General features: G+C 49.4%; 1 pseudogene; it reads right to left on the bottom strand.

Moving 5' to 3' along the window:
* Positions 1–2,534: 2,534 nt before the first annotated feature.
* On the bottom strand, positions 2,535–5,190 carry LOC104656686 (annotated as a pseudogene).
* Between the last annotated feature and the right edge of the window lie 16,980 nt (positions 5,191–22,170).

Consider the following 22,170-nt stretch of genomic DNA (forward strand, 5'->3'; position numbering starts at 1 on the left):
TACTTTCTGTCTCTGGGAATTTGATGACTCATATAATTGGAGTCGTGCAATTTTTGTGTCTGGTTTGTTTTACTCAACAGAATGTCATTTCATCCACGTTGTGGCCTATGTCAGAAGTTCCTTCCTGTCCAAGGCTGAATGATGCTCCGTGGCAGGTTTACACCACATTTTGTTTTCCTGCCCATCCGTGGAGAGGCACTGGGTGGGTCCCTCCTTTTGGTTGTTGGGAATGATGCTGCTGTGAATGAGGCAGTTAGAAGGGGGCTTTTAGAAGTGTGAAACCTGCCTCTGGGAATTTTAATTTCAGCTCCCACAAACGAGTGAAGTTAGTCCTTCTGTGCCTGGCTTATTTCACTTAACACAATGATCTGCAGTTACATCCATGCTGTTGCAAATGACAGGATCTCACTCTATTTTCATGGCTTTGTAGCACTCCATGGTGTATCTGTACCACACTGGCTTCATCCATTCGTCTGTTGATGTTTGATACCTTATTATTGACTGTAGTTGCCCTGCTGTGTAATAGATCTCTTTTCTTTTTTATTGATATTTCAGAGTTGTACATATTTTGGGGCACATATGATATTTTCATACATGCATATAACATATAATGTTCTAATCAGGGTCATTGGGATGTCCATCTCCTCAAACATTTGTTTTTTCTTTGTGTTGGGAACATTCCAATTCTAGTTATTTTGAAATATACAGGCCAGGCGTGGTGGCTCATGCCTGTAATCCCAGCACTTTGGGGGACTGAGGCAGGTGGATCACCTGAGATTAGGAGTTCGAGACCAGCCTGGCCAACATGGAAACCCCGTCTCTATAAAAATACAAAAATTAGCTGGGCGCGATGGCAGGTGCCTGTAATCCCAGCTACTCAGGAGGCTAAGGCAGGAGAATCTCTTAAACCTGGGAGACGGAGGTTGCAGTGAGCTGAGATTGTGCCACTGCACTCCAGCCTGGGTGACAGAGTGAGACCCCATCTCAAAACAAAACAACCCCAGAAATATACAATACATTATTGTTAACTATAACTTTCCTACTCTACTTTCAAATACTAGAACTTATTCCTTCTAACTACCTATTTTTTTTAATCCCTTGTAATCTCTTTTCTTGTGGGAGGAGTGTACACCCTGATGGTGTGGAGGGGGGAACCCGTCCCTTGTTGAAACCAGGATCGAGTATCACTGCACCGGAGCTGAAAGTTCCCGCCCGGCAACGTCCACCCTTGGCTGTGAACCGGACAGCCCAGGGCTGCTCATTTCCAGCATTCCTGGCAGAGCACCTCTGAGGAAGGTGGTGAGGGGAGGAGAAGGTGCATTCTGCAGGGAGAAGCATCAGAGTGGGGGCCAGGGACTCTCCTGCGTCTCCTAATTGCCTGACTGTCATGTGGTCGATCAGAGCGCTCCCAGCATTACACAGAGCAGTTATCCAAAGACAGGCAGCGCCTCACAGCCCTCGGCTGGAGAGGAGAATGGAGGCCGGAGGCCCCAGAGATTTGGGATAGGAGGAGAAAAGGAAACAGAGGTGCCCCTTCCTGTCTTACGGCAGGCAATCAGTAAAACCACTACTGGAGTTCACTGGCTTCTCTGAATCTTTGTAGAATCTGTCCCACCTCTCCCGCACCCCCGATCCTCTCCAGCTGCGGACACAGTGCCTGTTCCGCAGGGTGTGTGTGCAGACTACAAATTCACAGAAGGGGACCCTGGGGACCCCAGGTTCTCTCCCCTCGCTGAGGACAAGAGAGGGGCCCCCACCCCATGTTAATGATGCGGGGCCTGCAGGGACCTTAAGTGGCATTAGCACGGCATGGAACAAGAGAGAAAATTCAGAACCTCCAGCTTGTGATGTGCAACGACCGAGAATGTGGCTGAGTGTGACCCCCTTGCAAAGGCCTGGGCCCTCTTTAACAGGCACTGGCTGCCCTCTAGTGGAGAAACGAGGACCGGGGGCGGGCGAGCTTGCTCAAGGACACTCACGGGGAAGGGCGGTTTTGCAGACAGGTGTCATGTGTAGCAACGCGCACCCTGTTTCTGTATATCTGTGTGTATGCGTGTTATGTGTCAGGTGCTGCGGGCATATGAAATGAATTACAACATTGTTATGGGCTGGACTGCGTCCCCCAAATTCACTTGTTGAAGTCCTAAGCCCTGCTCCCTTAGAATGTTGCTATATTTGGAGACCGGGCCTGTAAAGACCCGAATGAATTAAAATGAGGTCATTAGTGTGGGCCCTAATCCCATATAACGGGTCTTCTTCTCCTTCTCCTTCTTCTTTTCTATAACATCTAAAGTAAGATTTATTTGCCTTAAGCTTTCAGAACATTTGCTGCAGCTCAGGCAAAAATAGGTAAGTATTCACAGAATATGTCTATGAACTCTAAGTCTAGAGTTCAGAAAGGTATTTCAACTAAAATACATCAGTCCTCACATCTGAAATCACTTAGACATTACTGATGTATTTGGAAGCGTTTCTGTAGAGATGTTTTAGACTGCTGGTGCTCAATGCTTTAGAAGGTCAGGTAAACCCAGTTCTCATTTGTTCAGCAGTGCCTCATTTCCACTACATGAAATTTGGTCTCCGGTTCCACTACCAAAGCCTGCTTTACATGATGTCATACTGTGTTGGTACCACGTAAGGCGATTATACTACGAAAGACCTCTAGACCACCTTGTTCAAATGTAACAGCTGGTTTCAGTAATTCCAGGAGCAAGGGAACTGTCTCCAACAAATCTCAGGTTGATAAATTTGATTTTCCAAGTATTCTCCACAAAAGGGCAGCAGGTGAGCCAAAAAAATTGTTCAAAAATGCCCAAGCAAGTATTCCTTCGATGGACAATCCTCGCAGTTCCAACCATCACCAGCCCATGAAGAGAAGCAGCACATTTCAGTCCACGTGAATCTAGGTTGGGCTGAGAAAAAGAAATTCTTTTACTAGTGACGGCAAACAGAGACTCATGATTTCTGTCCCATGGTAGTTCATCACTTTTTTTTTTTTTTTGAGACGGAGTCTCTCTGTCGCCCAGGCTGGACTGCGGTGGCGTGATCTCCGCTCACTGCAAGCTCTGCCTCCCGGGTTCATGCCATTCTCCTGCCTCAGCTTCCCAAGTAGCTGGGACTACAGACGCCCGCCACCAAGCCTGGCTTTTTCTGTATTTTTAGTAGAGACGGGGTTATCACAGCATTAGCCAGGATGGTCTCAATCTCCTGACCTCATGATCTGCCCGCCTCAGCCTCCCAAAGTGCTGGGATTATACGCATGAGCCACGGCGCCCGGCCTCTTTTTATCTTTTTTTTTTTTTAGAAAGAGTCTCACTTGGTTGCCCAGGCTGGAGTGCAGTGGTGTGATCTCGGCACTGCAGCGTCTGCCTCCCAGGTTCAAGTGATTCTCCTGACTCAGCCTTCCGAGTAGCTGGGACTACAGGCATGTGCCACCATACCTGGCTAATTTTTGTATTTTTAACACAGATGGGGTTTCACCACGTTGGCCAGGCTGGTCTCAACCTCCTGACCTCAAGTGATCCACCCACCTCAGCCTCCCAAAATGCTGGGATTACAGGTGTGAGCCACCATGCCCAGCCAGTCTATCATGCTTTGTTCTGACTTGTAATAGAACCTAAGCTGGACATCATGCTGTGGTTCCCATTCATCTTGAGGTGGTCCCAGGAAAGAATTGTGAGAATTAAGAAGTCCAAAGACCCAGTGACAGAATTCTCCCAGGCAATGAAAATCAACCTTTTCAGCTTTTTAATCTTTTGCCTGCTGTTGAAAGAGCTGGATGTCCTCTGTCTTTCTAACTGGCTCTGGTGTTTCCTTCGATTTTGGCTTTGATTGCTTTTGTATGCTGAATAAGACTGTTTATTAGTAACTGGAGGTATCACAACCCCCTGGTATTGCCAAGTACTTAAATGTGACTTTTTGATGGACGTTTCTACGCCTCAGAAGTTCTGCCCTTGGACTCTCCACTAACATTGCACGAACGGCGCTCCAAATCCTCAAATCAGAAAGTGCTGCCCATGACATGGATAATCCTGGAAGCTACGCCATTGTCACCACCACGACCTCCCGGGGAACCGGCTGCCCAAGCCTGTGTCGTGGTTCCAAAACGGGAAAGGTTCCCTTGTGCTCCTTGCAGGGTGTGGGATGGGGGTGTGGCTCGCTTCTTCAGTGTCCTGTTTCTCCCACTGCTAGGGGAGCATACAGATGGGTAGGCTGTGGGGCTCCGACCCCACGGCAGTGTCTAGAGGTGAATGTTCACAGCTGAAGCCTCAGCTGGCATGTGCTACTGTTTGCTCTTTTAGTTTTGCTGTCTACAGGCAGCGTAGGCCCTCTACTTGTCGCGTGGACAGAGGGCTGTCTGTATCCCGGGTTCTTGCCTTGATGTACCAGAAGAACCAGATTACACATGGGCTTGGAGAATGGGTGCAAGGTTTTATTGAGTGTAAGTGGCTCTCAGCAGATGGGGGAACCAGAAGGGAGATGGTTTCCCCCTGAAGTCAGGCCGCTGAGTGGCCCAGGCACTCCTCCAACTCCCCCGGCCAAACTCCACGTCATTCTGTGGTCAGTGGCATGCTGGTGCCTGTCAGCACATTCCTCTTGCCATCCGGCCACTTGTGTGTCCTTCCGCCAATGTGTTCCTCTCCACGTCCAGCCGCTCCTGCCTCTGCCTTGCTAGGGTCTGGGTTTTTATAGGTGCAGGATGGGGTGTGGCAGCAAAGGTGGTCTTGGAAAATGTAACATTTGGTCAGGAAATGCCTGTCCTCACTTAGGTTCGTGGGGGTGGAGGCTTAGGGACCACGCCCTCCTGTACCGGGTACTTGCCTTTCCCTCTTCTGTATCATTTAAAGGGACCATGCTCCTCCCTTCTCAGCATTTCCCTATCAGTTCCAGAGCAGTGGATCTGCCATGGTGGCAGGGATTCCCCAGGATTCTGCCTAAGCAGGTTCTGAGACTGTCTGGGTGCTAGGCCTCGAACCCCTCCACTCCTGGGCTCCAGTGACCTGGGGTCAGCGTGAGGCATGGGAAAGGGTGGCTGCCTTCCATGGCACAGGTCTGCCCTTACATTGGTGGTCTTCGGGCTGCACCAGGCAATTGGTGACGGTGTTGCACAAGGCCATGAATCTCCTCATTGTCCAGTAGCCCAAGTAGGTTATGACAGCCCTCCATCTCTGGAGAGCTGAGTCCTGACATCTCGACTCCCTGGGAGAGGATGATGGCAATAACGTTGCCCCTACGGTCCACCAGGCCCGCGCCTTGGCAACACACACCACAAGTCATGGCAGGTGTTCTTATAAGAAGAAGAGATTAGGCCTGTAATCCCAGTGCTTTGGGAGGCCAAAGTGAGAGGATCGTTTGAGCCCAGGAGTTTGAGACTGTGTTTGAACCAGGAGTTTGGTTCCTTCTGGTGGGTTCTTGGTCTCACTGACTTCAAGAATGAAGCTGCAGACCCTCCGGGGAGTGTTACAGTTCTTAAAGATGGTGTGTCTGGACTTTGCTCCTTCAGATGTTCAGATGTGTCTGGAGTTTCTTCCTTCCAGTAGGTTTGTCATCTCGCTTGACTTCAGGAGCGAAGCTGCAGACTTTCGCAGTGAGTGTTAACGTAGTGCGAACCCAAAGGCTCATAAAGGTACTGCGGACCCAAAGAGTGAACAGCAGCAAGATTTACTGTGAAGAGCAAAAGAACAAACCTTCCACAGCCTAGAAGGCGACCCCAGCGGGTTGCCACTGCTGGCTCAGGAATAGCCAGCTTTTTTATTCCCTTATTTGGCCCAACCCACATCCTGCTGACTGGTCCATTTTACAGAGTGCTGATTGGTCCGTTTTTACAGAGTGCTGATTGGTGTGTTTATAAACCTTTAGCTAGACACAGAGCGCTGATTGGTGCATTTCCTAACCTTAAGCTAGATAGAAAAGTTCTCCAGGTCTCCACACGATTAGCTAGACACAGAGTGCTGATTGGTGTGTTTACAAACCTTTAGGAGACACAGAAAATGGTTTCGGACCCTTCCTCTAGAACAGGGTTTGGCATGTGGCAGATGCCCAGGAAAGAGTGAAGGACGAAGTTTCCTCTCTTCTTCACCGGATCCCTCTGGCAGCTTCGGGTCCAGTGAAAGAGAACCCAGGCCAGTCCCTCCGCCCGTGAGCCTCACCCCACAAACACCGGCCTCCCTTGCCTCATCTCTTGCAGCTTAAATCTCTTTCACCTATGAACCGACTCAAGTCTCAGCCTTAGAAAGATGCCCTGGATTGTGACCTCCCTGTTCCTCTGTCCATGCACATCCAGGCTCTACACTGGGAGTTCCAGGCCACCTTCAGTTCCTATATCCTGTCCCTGCTCTCTGTGACCTCTGACCCCACAGCCCCAGGGCTCTAAGAGTTCCTCCCACCTGAGCAGATGCTCAGCCCAGCCATGCGCAGTCCTCTGGGGATCCTGATTCCCAGAGAGCATGATCCCAGGTCTTTCTGGGTCCCACCTTGCCCTACTTCATGCTTCTGTCTCTAGCCACACCCCTGCACAACCTGTGACCTGGCCTCAGGACATCTGTTTCTCAGGTTTGCTGTATAGGCTTGGCTGCCCCTGGCAGCAGGAAGAACCTCGCCTCCCCTGCTCACACAGCAAAGGTGTTTAGGCCTCACATTGGGGAAGCCCAGGGTGGGAGGCCCCTGACTCCTTGGACCCATGATGACATCAAGGGTATCTTCCTATCTCTGCTCTGCCATCTTCAGCTGGCTTTCCTCCGCTGCCATTTCGGTCTTCACACCAGATGTGATAATGTCCTAGGAAGAAGAGGCCATCTCTTCCTATGGCTGTCTTCATCAATAAAGAGTACATTCTAGAAGCCCGGTGGTAGGCTTCCCTATGCCTTGCACAGGACTGAATCACAGAACTGTGCCCTCAGCAGTCACTGGCAGGGGATAGGGGTCACCTGAACTGGGTGGAGGCTGGAACCTGACACCCCTGAGCTGTGCTAGGCAGAGGGCTACTGAACAGAATTGAGGTTGTGAGGCCAGAGAGTCAGGCTGACTCCCTCCTGCCCCAGGTGCTCTTCAGTGAAACCCTGCTTGGTCTGCAAAGCCCAGCTCGCTGCCCTCGAAGCTGCCCTCCTTACCTCCTCTCTCCTAGGCCTCATCCACAGCCCTGTCTTGGGTCAGACAGCCATGTGCCATGTCTGTCCTCCCATGCAGCATCTGCCCTGTGGGGGTGTGGGGGGATTCTCCGCCACGTTCGGCACCTCCAGGGCAGGGAGTGCATTTCACTCAGCGCCGCATCCTGTGCACCCTCAGCCATGCCGGCAGAGCGTATGTGGGGAAGGGCCCGAGAGACCCCAGGGAAGGGACAGCACTGTGTCTGCATCCAGAAGAAAGTTCTGAAAAGAACGGAAACCTCTGTGACTAAAATGAACTGACAACTTTGTAATGAAAACAATGACTTTGCTCTTCCAGGAGGCACAAAAGGAGCCCCGGGTAGTGCACACCCCCAGGCAGAGGTCAGGATCCCCAGGCAGTGGTCAGGAGCCCCAGGCAGTGGTCAGGAGCCCCAGGCAGTGGTCAGGAGCCCCAGGCTGTGATCAGAAGCCCTGGGCAGTGAGGAGGAGGAGCCCCAGGCACTGGTTAAGAGACCTGGGAAGTGGCCAGGAGCCCTGGGCAGTGGCCAGGAACCTCAGGCAGTGGTCAGGGGCCCCAGGCAGTGAGTAGGAGCCACGGCCAGTGGCCAGGAGCCGCAGCTTGCCAATGTTCGCTCTGGCACTCAGGCAGGGACATCTGGACCAGCATCCTGCATGGGCTGGGTCTCAGGCTCCTTGCTCCATGAATTAGCAGAATCTTAGGTGCCTGTTCTTGAACATGGGAAGGTGACATAGTAATTCCAGTAGGTCTTTTCCTAACTTCTTCCCTTTGAGTTATTCTTTTTCAACCTAAGCATGCCAGGGCATGACCTTGTGATTCTCAAGGGGCCCTAACTTGGGAATGGCAGGCATGGAATAATTTCTACCTAGGTCGCCGTGCTGGCCAAGGCTTTCCCAGCTTGGAGCAGACCTCACGCTCAGCCAGGAGACTGCCCACAGCCTTGGTGAGCTCCAGAGTCTCCTCTCCCTGCAGGGGTGTCTTCAGGAGCCCACAACTCAGCAAGTCCCTCCTCAGTGAAACGCGCGGGAGGAAGCACTGCGAGGCCCCAGGCCTCCAGGAAGCTGGAAGGTGCTCGTGGGGTGTGAGGCAGGGCAGGGCTGGGGGTGCACAAGGTTTACAGAGGCAGTGAATGGAGTTCTGTGAATAGGGAAAGGAATTAAAAGATGAGGTGCTTGGACTTTGGGTCTCGAGGCCCAGAAAACTAAGGCAAGGGGGCCAGAGTCAAACAGACAGGGCTTGTCTGCACAGGAGCCAGTTCAGCCAACATCAGAGATCATCTGTCTGCACAACGGCCTGCTAGTAAAGGTTTTCCAGTTATTGTTCACACGTATCACCCTTGAGGGTTTGGAAACACTCCCTGAGCACTCCCGGGTGCTCAGACAGATGCTGTGGACAGGTGGCCAGTGTGCACTAATGATCTTTTTTTTCTTTTTGAGACAAGGATCTCACTCTGTCACATAAGCTGGAGTGCAGTGGCATGATCACAGCTCACTGCAGCCTCAAACTTCTGGGCTCAAGTAATTCTCCTGACTCAGCCTCCGGAGTAGCTGGGACTACAGGTGCGTACCACCACGTCCAGCTAATTTTCTATTTTTAGTAGAGATGAGGCCTCGCTTTGTTGCCCAGGCTGGTCTCGAACTCCTGGCCTCAAGTAATCCTCCCACCTTGGCTTGGAAAAATTGGTGGAATTATAGGCATGAGCCACTGCACCTGGCCTAATCATGCTATTTATATGTTATGATGTTTTGATATCTTGGGAGGCCAGGCTGGTGGGAAGAAACTGTCCCTCCCAGAGACAGCTAAATCCTAGAGACGATGAACTGCTTTCCTGGGAGCCTGTTTATTCACATGCAGACCAACCAGTCCCAAGTCCATATCCCCAACCACCCCCTCTATCTAACTCTCACAACCAAGCCACTATTTCCTGGGTCCTGAATCACACAGGACCAGGCAGCAGGCACTAGGGATGGCCCTATAGACTGACCAGCCAGTCTTACTCAGACCAGCCGGTCCTGAGCTCTTCCCCTGCCCCACCTTGAAAAGCTCTGGTCTCAGCTTTCCCTGTCTCCTCTCTGCTTCCTGACCCAACCTGGGTCACCCCCTGTGGCCTTATGGGTGGGACGAGTGTGCCCCTCCTCTCCAGAAATATGAATAATGAAGTATTTCAGTGGCGCTGGCAACTCTCTGTGGGCGCTGACACCTCCGTGAGTTAAACTCCCACAGGCGCGGTGGAGACGCCTTGTGACTCAGCTCCTTAGGGCCAACACGGGCTGCCCCACCGGCCATGGCGCAGCCAAAGATCCCAAAGAGCGTTAGCATCTGTAGCCAGCCCCTTGTTGCCACCCCAGCCCTCCCGTAACCTGACATACATGGCGCTACCCTACTTCACCTCAGAAAAAGGACACACATTTACTCTCCATTTTTTACTTGAAAGAATTGTTTAGATTGTGGTAAAATACATATAACACAACATTGGTCATTTGAACCAATTCGGTGGCACTAAGCATGTCCACATGATTGTGCCACCATCTCCACCATCCATCTCCAGGACTTTTCAGCTTCCCACCATAAACTCTATTCCCATGAAGCACTCACTCCCCATCCCCATTCGCCTCCCCTTGCCCCTGGCGCCCACCATTCTATTTCTGTCTCCATGGATTTGACTCCTCTAGGTACCTCATGTAAGTGGAACCATGTAGTATTTGTATTTGTCTTTCTGTGACTGGTTTATTTCACTGAGCACAATGACCTCAGAGTTCATCCCCATTGTAACATGTGTCAGAATTCCTTCTTCTTCTTCCTCCTCCTCCTCCTCCTCCTCTTCCTCCTCCTCCTCCTCCTCCTCCTCTTCTTCTTCTTCTTCTTCTTCTTCTTCTTCTTCTTCTTCTTCTTCTTCTTCCTCTTCTTCTTCTTCTCAAGGTCTCACTCTGTCACTCAGGCTGGAGTGCAATGGCAGGATCATGGCTCACTGCAACTTCAAACTCCAGGGCTCAAGAGCTCCTCCTGCTTCAGTCTTCCCAGTAGCTGGGACTATAGGCACACACCACCATGCCTGGCTAGCATTTTATTTTTGTAGAGAGAGGGTCTCACTAGGTTGCAGTCCTCCCACCTTAGCCTCCAAAGCGCTGTGATAACAGGTGTGAGCCACTGCACCCGGCCCAGAATTTCCTCCTTTTGAAGGCTGAGTGATGTTCCATTGTCCGCACACACACAGTTTGTTTGTCTTTTCATCCATCGATGGACACTTGTGCTGCCTACACCTACTCGTAGCTCCCTGGCTGTTATGAGTAGTGCACTGTCTCTTGTGTGCAGATGTCTCATGGAGACCTTGCATTCCTGCCTGTGGCATTAGTGCAGGTGGCAGGCAGGTCGGTGGGCAAGCAGGTGTGCCCTGTTGATGAGGAGAAGCCTTTTCTGCTTAAAGCCCTGCATGGATCAAAAGTTGGAAAATACATTTGATTTTTACAATTTGTTCAAAATTAATCAAGCAAACACTGATTTTCATCTATTTTCTGAGATCTCTGCTATAAAACAGAAAACCACCACCCTCTTTACAGGGGAGCATCTTCTTCCTGGCTCCCCCCTTCCTTTCGAGCCATGGAGGCATCCTCGGCTCCTCCCTAGCCCATTCATTTCACACGGTTCTTCCTCCTCTGCATCTCGAGGCCACTGGCTTCTTTGGGAGGTTCCTCTGAGCCACCCATGTGCGGCGTGGGTGGTCATGAAAAAGCACCAGTTCTGCCTCCAGCCAGAAGTCCCTCAAAAGCGAAGGGCACTGAGGACAAAACCACCGTTCCCTTCTCTAAAGGAGGAGGGGCGGTGCTAAACCCGTTCTTTAGAGCAGGGTCCCCAACCCCTGGCCCGCGGAGTGGCCTGTGAGGAACGGGCCTCACAGCAGGAGGTGTGTAGTGGGCGAGTTAACCGCCGGAGCTCCGCCCCCTGTCAGATCAGCGGGGCGTTCCATGCTCACGGGAGCGCAACTCTATCGTGAACTGCTTATGTCAGGGATCCAGGTGGTGCTCCCCTTCCGGGAATCTAATGTCTGCTGATTAGAGGTGGAACAATTTCACCCCGAAACTATCCCCCACCCAACCCCATCGGTGGAAAAATTGTCTTCCGCGAAACTGGTCCCTGGTGCCAAGAAGGTTGGGGACCGCTGCTTTAGAGCATGTCCTCCGGGTGGAGGCCAAGAGTGGTACTTGCTCTCCACGTGCTGGGAGGGGAAGAGGAAGGGAAGGAGAATAGGTCGGGGAGGGGGCAGAGGGGCAGTGTTGGCCGGGTAAGGGCGTGTCCAGTGCGAGGCACTGTGGGATTCCTGGGCGAGGGCTGTGAGACCCTGGTCAGCGTGTGTGCAGGGCTCTTTCGGGTTTCCTTTTTTTTTTTTTTTTTTTTTTTTTTTGAGACGGAGTCGCTCTGTCGCGGCTCACTGCAAGCTCCGCCTCCCGGGTTCACGCCATTCTCCTGCCTCAGCCTCCCGAGTAGCTGGGATTACAGGCGCCCGCCACCACGCCCGGCTAATTTTTTTGTATTTTTTAGTAGAGACGGGGTTTCATCGTGTTACCAGGATGGTCTCGATCTCCTGACCTTGTGATCCGCCCGCCTCGGCCTCCCAAAGTGCTGGGATTACAGGCATGAGTCACCGCGCCCGGCCGGGCTTCCTCTGTTTTTAATGACTTTAAAGAGTGCGTGCCACGCATGGGGCTGTCCTGGTGTTGGCAGTGACCGCCTGGAGCCCAGCTGCTTCCCCGTTTCTCAGGCCACAGATGCACCCAAGGGCAGGGTTCGTCCAGGCCCGCCTGGGTCCCCTCCACGCCATCCTGCAGTGCCCACGCAGCAGCGGTGCCAGGTCTTCCTTCCCCACCCATGCGTGGTTACCTGTGGCCGAAGCGGCAGGTGTGCAGGGTGTGACTGCAGAACTGCATGGATCAGGCACCGTCTGCCTCCTAAGGGGGCTATGGGACCGAGGAGGTGGACCCCAAGTTGGCCTTGACCAGCTCTGCCCGCCTCCTTTTGGGAACAGATGTGCCAAGAACAACCAGGCTAAGGAAACATGGCTCGAACACCAGGAGCCCTGGGGAAAGACTACAACGATCCTTTTAAAATTACTTTTTCCTGACTGTAGTCATGGTGTAATAATTTTAGAAAGTTCAGGAACCATAGAAAAGTATACAGAAGAAAATTAAAATTACCTGGTACCGGCCGGGCGCGGTGGCTCACGTCTGTAATCCCAGCAGTTTGGGAGGCCGAGGCGGGCGGATCATGAGGTCAGGAGATCAAGACCATCCTGGCAAGCACGGTGAAACCCCGTCTCTACTAAAAATTTAAAAAAAAAAAAAATTAGCCGGGCGCGGTGGTGGGCGCCTGTAGTCCCAGCTTCTCGGGAGGCTGAGGCAGGAGAATGGCGTGAACCCAGGAGGCGGCGAAGCTCGCAGTAAGCCCAGATCGCGCCACTGCACTCCAGCCTGGGCTACAGAGCAAGACTCTGTCTCAAAAAAAAAAAAAAAAAAAAAAAAGACCTGGTGTCCTCACCAAGCCACAGTGATCATTGTTCATGCGTTAGCAAATTCTCCTGGATTTTGGTAAACAGATATAAGTGCATGTTTTAAGTGGCAATATTCTATATTTAGTTTTGATCCTTGTTTTTATCCCTTTAAAAGGATTTTTCATATCATTCAATCATCTCCTAAAATACGGTTACCAGTAGCTGCCTTCATTTCATTAGATGCTGAAATGGATTTAACTGTTCTCTGGTGGTTAGTCATACATTCTTGTTTCTTTCTTCTTTCCTGGTATACATAATATTGGGAGCATTCTGGAACAAGATGGCTGTACTCAATTCTTGAGTATTCCTAAAGGATAAATGCCTGGAGGAGAATCCCGGATCAAGGAGGGACTCCCAGAAGTGCTCTGGACCCTGCTAGAGGCACAGGCCTTGGCAACAGGCCGCCACGCATACTCTTTAGAAAGAGACTTTGCCATTGTGATGGGCCAAAAATGAAACCTCACTTTATTTTGAGACAGGGTCTCGCTCTGTCACCCAGGCTGGACTGCAGGCTCACTGCAGCCTCGACCTCCTGGGCTCAAGTGATCCTGCCACCTCAGCCTCCCTAGTAGCTGGGACCACAGGTGGGCGCCACCATGCCAGGCTAATTTTGTATTTTTTTGTAGAGATGGAGTTTAGCTATGTTGGCCAGGCTGGTCTCAAACTCCTAGGCTCAAGGGATCCGCTTGTCTTGGCCTCCCAAAGTGCCGGGATTACCGGTGTGAGACACCACGCCCAGCCTTTTCCACTTAATTTTGAAGCTTGGAGATAAGTTTTATATAGGCCCATATATAACTGCCTGAAATCTCACTTTAGAACTAGGTGTGTTTGTTTGCTGCCTGCTGAGGCTGAGTGCTCATTGCCTGTTGCTTGGCTATTTGTAGCTGTCTTTTGTGAATTGCTTTTTCTTATCATTTGCCCATTTTTGTACTGGAATGTTTACCTTTTCTTTGCTGATGTGCAAAAGCTCTTCAATTCCCTTGTCATATGCCTTCCAGCATGTTATCATATCACAGCCTGGCCTTTGCACGTCTATGGGTTTCCATAGCCAGACCTCTGGCTTCTTATCTTCACAGCATCACCTTTGCTCCTATGCTTAGATGATGCTTGCACATTTGAGGGAAAGGGAGCATTTTCCTGTTTTTCCCCTGTATTTGGTTTGTTACATTTGGCTCTTAAATCCGGTGGTTCCCAATTAGGGGTATGCATCAGATTTCCCAGGAGTGCTTTTCTAACCATAAGTGCCTGCCTCAGTCAATCCAGATCTTCCCATCAGCCCCCAGGATGGGGCCGGCGATGGCGGGTGGGGGTACAGCCTCGTTGTTTCGGAAAAAGTGCCTCAGATGGTGCAGATGCAAGCCTCTGATTACAGGCTTCTTCCTTCTGCCACATGTGTGATGTAAGATAAGGATGCTATTTTTATTGGCTTATATTTTAAGAATAGCTGATTACACAAGTATATTTACTGTGCACATGTGCCTTCTTTCCCCACTCAGTGACATTATAGCTAAACAAATTCTCAATTATAACATGGGAGCATTTCCCTTTAGCCTGCAAAGACTCAGTGTCTCAGTTGTGGTGTTTCTGGTTCCCAGGCCACTTGGAAGACACTGGAGCTCTGCAATCTTGGTGGGGACCCCAGTCCCAGCTGGGACTCACAGCAGACCCTGTGTCCCCGGTGGGGCTGGGCTTTGCTAGACCTTTGGAGCAATAACTGGTCAGGCTTGTGGCCCCAATCCAGCCAGCATCACACACTGTCCAGCCTCCCTCTGACATCAGCATAGGTCTAATGTCAGCTTAGGCCCTCTGCCCCAGGGCTGTGCCCAAGGACACTCTCCTGCTCTGGGTCCTAGGGGAGGGAGGATCTCAGGAGAGGCCTCTCCTCATCTCTGGCAGATCTCTCAAAACGGCTTTCAGCCAGGATTCCAGACACCTGAGCTGGTGTGAGCCCACTCCCCATCACTGGCTCTCAGGCTGGAGTCAGGCCAGGATGTCACCAAGTTTCTCAGAGCTTGCAGACCATTTGCCCTTCAGCTAGACCCCTGGCTCACTAGGGACTTGAGCAAAGCTGTTCCATCAGCGCAGGGGAGGTGAGACCACATCTGATCAGGGGTCTGGTGTACGCACAGCACCATCACTATCTAGGAAAGGTTCAGCACCCCAAGCACAAAGAAGCTGGACTTGGACAACTGACAGCAAAGCATGACCCATTTTATGTGAGGCAATGAGTCTGAAAGCAGGTAACTGGGACACCTGAAAGCTGAAAGCACAGAGGGGCTGGCGAGGTGTGCCTGGACCTCTCCCTCCCCAGGGGTGTCTTCCTGTCAGATTTATGCATGCTCTTGGCAGAGGGCAAGCTTGACAGCCAGCTGCTGCTTGATCAGCCTGCCCCTCCTGCCTCACCTCCTGTGCCTCGGCACGTGGCCATGTCCCCCCAAATCTCATACCCTCTCCACCGCACAGAGCTCTGTCTTGGGTCCCCGAGGCCACGTGGGCAGCCCGAGTCCTTCCCTTACTTGGCAGGTGTTTCCACGGCACTGGTGTTGCTTGTTCCCTCCCTTGGGGAGCTCTCTCCTGACTCTAAGCTCTCCTCTCGGGCTGCTGCCTCTCAATCCCTGGCTGGGCATCTTCCTTTCCTCTGAGATGATGCCCTCCAGGGCTCTGTCTCTGCAGCTTTCCTCACGCAAAGTGTTTTCATTCCTTCCCAGGACCTTGCCTCTCTTTTTATATGGGGGCCCCAGAACTTGTCTGGAGCCACAGACCTCTTGTCCCCACCACTCCCGGGGCCTCTGCAATTGGGCACACATAGATCTTTCCCAGTCTACCCCCACCCCAGTGAGCAATCCCACGGCCTCCTGCTGCCTTCACAGGCATCAGGGGCACACACATTCATGTAGCCTGATGGCATCTTACCTTACACTTCTTCCTGCTCACCTGTTGGAGGCGCCACAGAGGCTCCTCCATGCCAGGACATATGGCTGAGTAGGTTTCCACACTACTTTTTTTTTTTTTTTTTTTTTTACAGCTTTATTCAGGTATTATTTACTTAACTCCAAATTCACCCATTGTATTGAGTTTAAGTAAATTTACAGAGTTGTGCCACTATCCCTTCAATCCAGCTTTAAAACATCTCTATCACCCAAAACACATTTTCTTGTGCCTGTTTGCAATCCCCACTTTCTGCCCCACCCCTGGCTCAAAGCAGACCCCGATCTGCTTTCTACCTGTAGATTTGCCCCTTTGAAATTTTGAACATTTACTTTTCACCAATTCACTGCAGGAGGCTGGGTCTCAGCAAGAATAAGGAATGGCTCTGGAGAGGTGACTCCAGCTAAATGGTGGAGTAAGGACTTCCGGAAATTCTCTCCTCCAGAAAATCGATGACAATGCTGGCAAAAAATCATCATAATCAGCTGTTTCAAAACTCTGGAAATGAACCAAAGGCACACAGAAATTTAGGGAATGCTAATTCAAGAAAACCAGCTGACTTTCAGTAAGAATAGTGGGCTTCGCGGTGCTTTGTGTGTTTGTTTTCAGACAGGTTCTTGCTCAGTCTTCCAGGCTGGAGTACAGTGGTGCCATCATAGCTCACTGTAATCTGGAACTCCTGGGCTCCAGGGATCCTCCCGCCTTAGCCTCCCAAAATGCTGGGACTGCAGCTGTGAACCACCATGGCTTGCTAATTTTCTAATTTTTTATAGAGATGGAGTCTCACTATGTTGGCCAGACTGGTCTAGATCTCCTGACCTCAAGTGATCCTCCTGCTTCAGCCTCCCAAAATTTTGGGATTACAGGTATGAGCCATGATGCCTGACCTGTGTGATGTTTTAGCCTGCACTGTTCTCATCATTCTCCCCTCAGCTCCACAATGGCCCTGGAGACTAACAGCCCACCACTATGGTGAAAATGAACATATGGCAGCTGCTGAAAGGTGTAGAGAGGGTCGGAGCTCTTGCAGAGCCCCATTTCCACAGAATTGTCATTATTTGCCCTCTTTGGTGGTTCCATAACGACCCCACCCACAAGGCTTTCTTTATTTGATAGGACTTGGGGGATGCCCAGTATAAAGAGGTGTTTCTCCAGGAGCATTTGTTGAAAACAACCAGAGGCAATTATTAGATATCATGGTTGCCTGAGGTTGTGTATAACAGTTGGAGCAAATAACAGGCTAACTCAGATATTTAAAAGGAAAAGCTGGGAAATAAGATGTCTATATGGGCTTTGACAAGCTCTGACACATTCTTGGCAATCTAGAAGGCCATGTGTAGGGATGAGTGCATACTCAGGAGAATCTCAGCTCTCACCTCTGGCTAACCTTGAAGCTCTGCACAAGTGGGAAGTAAAGAGTAAGGTGGAGTTGTCAACTGCTTGGCTGAGGGTCAAAAGTGTGTCCCTACCCATACACAGAGTCCCTCAGCAAAGGCTAAGAGACATACTGGTTCCAGGCATCTAAAAAAATTTGTGTCCAATGATTCAGCTGCCCATTAAGCTAACTGAATAGAGACTTCAGTGGCCACACACAAAAACAAATACAAATTTTACATAATTAGCCAAGGAAAGTCACGAAAAAACAAACAGCAACAAACCCCGGGGAGAGGGGGTACAGGAATCTGATTTCCAGAGTTGCCACATTGTATTATTTTAAAAGATCAGTTTTTAACAACAAAAATTATGAGACACTGTCCATGAGAAAGCCCAGATATTGGATTCACTGGACAAACACCTTAAATGAACTGTTTTTATTTTTATTTTATTTTATTATTATTATTTTTTGAGACAGAGTCTCGCTCTGTCGCCCAGACTGGAGTGCAGTGGCATGATCTTGGCTCACTGCAAGCTCTGCCTCCCAGGTTCATGCCATTCTCGTGCCTCAGCCTCCCGAGTCACTGGGACTACAGGTGCCCGCCACTACGCCCGGCTAATTTTTTTTGTATTTTTAGTAGAGACAGGGTTTCACCATCTTAGCCAGGATGGTCTTGATCTCCTGCCCTCGTGATCCGCCCGTCTCAGCCTCCCAAAGTGCTGGGATTACAGGTGAAATCCACTGTATTTCTATACAGTAGCAATGAGCAATGTAAAAATAAAAGTAGGAAGATAATTCAGTTATAATAGCATGAAAAAAAAATTAAATACTTGGGGTAAATTTAACCCCAAAAGTGAAAGACTTGTACAAAACATTGTTGAAAGAAATTAAGGAAGACCCAAGTAAATGGGGATACATCCTTTGTTGGTGGATTAGAAGACGTACAGTTGGCCAGGCATGGTGGCTCATGACTGTAATCCCAGCATTCTGGGAGGCCAAGGTGAGTGGATCACTTCAGGTCAGGAGTTCGAGACCATCCTGACCAACAGGGCAAAACCTCATCTCTACTGAAAATACAAAAATTAGCCAGGTGTGCTGGTGGGCACCTGTAGTTCCAGCTGCACAGCAGACTAAGGCAGGAAATCACTTGAAATCGAGAAGCAGAGGTTGCAGTGAGCTGAGATTGTGCCACCGCATTCCAGCCTGGGCAACAGAGTAAGACTGTGTCTCAAAAAAAAAGAAGAAGAAGAAGAAGATATACAATAGACCTTTGAATGATGGTGGCAATTCAGGGCACAGTTGAAAATCCGCATATAATTTTTGACTCCCCAGAAACTTAACTATGACTAGCCTACTGTTTCCTGAAAGCCTTACCAATAACATAAACAGTCAATTAACACGTATGTTGTATGTTATGTGTATTGTATACTGTATTCTTACAATAAAGTAAGCTACAGAAAAGAAAATGCTATTAAGAAAATCACAAGGAAGATAACATACACTTCCTGTTCCTTAAGTGGAAGCAGATCCTCATGAAGATATTCATCTTTGTTGCCTTCACGTTGAGGAGTCTGAGGAGGAGAAGGAAGGGTGGGGTTAGCCTTGCTGTCTCAGGTGTGGCAGAGGCAGAAGAAAATGTGTTCATATGTGGACCTGTGTCATTCAAAGCTGGGTTGTTCAAGGATCAACTGTAATAATGCAATACTCCCCAAACTGATCTACACATTCAGTGTCACCTGACTTCTTTGCAGAAATGGGCAAGCTGATCTTAAACTCCTATGGAAATGTAGGGGGTCCAGAATAACAAAAACAATCTTGAAAAACAAAATAAGAGCAATGTTGATGACTCACACTTGCTGATCCCAGAACTTGCTACAAAGCTATAGTGAGGGAGACAATGTGACACTGGCATAAAAATAGACATACAGGCCGGGTGTGGTGGCTCACACCTGTACCCCAGCACTTCGGGAGGCCAAGATGGGTGGGTCACCTGAGGTCAGGAGTTTGAGACCAGCCTGGCCAATATGGTGAAACCTGATCTCTACTAAAAATAAAATAATTAGCCAGACATGGTGGTGTGCGCCTATAGTCCCAGCTACTTGGGAGGCTGAATCGCTTGAACCCGGGAGGAGAAGGTTGCAGTGAGCAAAACTCTGTCCAAAAAAATAAGAAAAACAAAGAAACCCCATCTCTACTAAAAATACAAAACTTAGCCAGGTGTAGTGGCTCATACCTGTAATCCCAGCTACTGGGGAGGCTGAGGCTAGAGAATCGCTTGAACCTGGAAGGCAAAGATTGCAGTAAGCTGAGATTGTGTCACTGCACTCCAGCCTGGGCAACAGAGTGAGACTCTGTCTCAAAGAAAAAAAAAAAAAAAAAAAAAAAAAAAAAAAAAAAGGGACGTATAGATAATGGAATGGAATTTAAAATCTAGAAATAGACCCTCATATTTATGGCTAACTGAGTTTTAATAAGGATGCCAACATGATTTAATGAGGGAAAGAAGATTCTTTTCAACAATTGTGCTGAGACAACTGGACATATTCACATGCAAAAGAATGAAGTTAGGCTCCACCTCATACCATATACAAAAATTAGCTCAGAATTGATCAAAGACTAAGTATAAGAACTAAAACTATAAAAGTCTTAGAAGAAAATAGAGGTACGAATCTTCATGACCTTGGATTTGGCAATGGTTTCTAAGATATGACAACAAAAGCATAAGCAACCAAAGAAAAACAATAGATAAATGATAGATTATTCAATAAATTATTTAAAAATAATGTATTCGTTAAATCAATAAATGTAAATATTTTCTTTTTTTTTTTTGAGACGCAGTCTCGCTTTGTCGCCCAGGCTGGAGTGCAGTGGCCGGATCTCTGCTCACTGCAAGCTCCGCCTCCCGGGTTTACGCCATTCTCCTGCCTCAGCCTCCCGAGTAGCTGGGACTACAGGCACCTGCCACCTCGCCCAGCTAGTTTTTTTTTTTTTTTTTGTATTTTTTAGTAGAGACGGGGTTTCACTGGGTTAGCCAGGATGGTCTCCATCTCCTGACCTCGTGATCCACCCGTCTCGGCCTCCCAAAGTGCTGGGATTACAGGCTTGAGCCACCGTGCCCGGCCAAATGTAAATATTTTCATGCTGCAAAGGACACTATAAAGATGTGAAAAACACAACACAAAGAACAGTAGAAAATCTTTGCAAATCATACATCCAAAAGTCGCTGATGGAACTTGTATCTAGAATATGAAAATAACTTTTGCAACTCAATAATAAAAAGACAACACAGTTTAAAAATGTACAAAAAAGCTGAGTGTAGTGGCTCAGGTCTGTAATCCCAGCACTTTGGGAGGCTGAGATGGGAGGATCACTTGAGCCCAGGAGTTCAGGATCAGCCTGGGTGGCATGGTGAAACCCTGTCTCTACTAAAAATATGAAAAAAAAAAAAAAAAAAAGGCTGGATGTGGTGTCACACACCTGTAGTCCCAGCTACTCAGGAGGCTGAGGTGAGAGAATCACCTGAGCCTGGGAAGTGAAGGCTGCAGTGAGCCGTGATGGCATCCACACTCCAGCCTGGGTGATGGGAGTGAGACCCTGTTTAAAAAAACAAATGCACCAAGGACTTGAATAGGCATTTCTCCAAAGATATGCAAATGGTTAATAAGCACATGAAAAGATGCTCAATGTCATCAGCCATCCGGGAAATGCCAATCAAAGCAACAATGAGATACTCCCTAGGATGATGACTATAATCAAAAAGATATTACAATAATAAGTATTGGCAAGGATACGAAAAAATTGGAACCCTCATACACTGCTGACGAGAATATAAAATGATGCAGCTGCTGTGGAAAACAGTTTGGCTGTTCCTCAAAAAGTTCAACATTGAGTTATCACAAGACCCAGCAATTCCACTTCTGGGCATATACTTAAAAGAATTAAAAATGTGTGTGGGACACAGTGGTTCACACCTGTAATCTCAATGTTTTGAGAGGCCAAAGCAGGAGGTTCACTTGAGCCCACGCGTTGGAGGCTGCAGTGAGCTATGATCGTGCCACTGCACTCCAGCGTAAGTGGCAGAGCAAGATCCTGTTTCCACATATGTGTGTATAAACATATATACATAATAGTCAAAAGATGGCTGTCAACTGATGAATAGATAAACAAACCATAAAAGATCCATACAATGGAATATTATTTAGCCACAAAAAGGAAAGGCTCAGGCCCTACCTAAATACTAAGCCTCAGGTTTACACAGGGCCCCAGGTCACATGAGGCTCCAGGTAGACACTGGACTCTAAGTAGACTTTAGGCCCCAGGTTCACAGCCACACCTCAGGAGGATACCACACTCCGGATAGCTGTAAGACTCCATCCAGACACCAGTCCCGGGTGAAGAATCTAGACCCCACTGGACATCAGGTTCCAGGTAAATACCAAGCCCCAGTTGGGTGTCTAATCCATAGGTGGACATCAGGCACCAGGTTGGCACACAGTCCCCACATAGATACCTACACCACAGGTGGACATGAGGCCTCAGGTATATACCCAGTCCCCACGTGACTATCAGGCCCTAGGTGAACACCAGGTCCTAGATGAACATCGGGACCCAAGTGGATACCCAGGCCCCTGGGAAGCATCAGGCTCCAGGTGGACACCAGGACCCATGTGAGCAACCAGGTCCAGAGGTACATCAGGTTCCACATGGACACCCAACCTCCAAGTGGATACTGAGCCCCCAGGTGTGCATGCCAGTCCCTCAACAACTGAAAGGTCACATATTCTCAGGCCAGATGCAATAGAGTCATCTCTCCCAAAAATATGGGTTTGGGAAACTACACTTCTCAATCATTCTCAAGTCAAGGAACTCTTTTTTTTTTTTTTTTTTTTTTTTTGAGACGGAGTCTCCCTGTGTCACCCAGGCTGGAGTGCAGTGGCGCGATCTCGGCTCACTGCAAGCTCCGCCTCCCGGGTTCCCGCCATTCTCCCGCCTCAGCCTCTGAGTAGCTGGGACTACAGGCGCCCGCCACCGCGCCCGGCTAGTTTTTTGTATTTTTAGTAGAGACGGGGTTTCACCGTGTTAGCCAGGAGGGTCTCGACCTCCTGACCTCGTGATCCGCCCGCCTCGGCCTCCCAAAGTGCTGGGATTACAGGCTCGAGCCACCGCGCCCGGCCGGAACTCTTAATAGAAGGCCAAAGAC

The sequence above is a fragment of the Rhinopithecus roxellana genome, chromosome 13, assembly GCF_007565055.1.
Source record: "Rhinopithecus roxellana isolate Shanxi Qingling chromosome 13, ASM756505v1, whole genome shotgun sequence".
NCBI lineage: Eukaryota > Metazoa > Chordata > Mammalia > Primates > Cercopithecidae > Rhinopithecus > Rhinopithecus roxellana.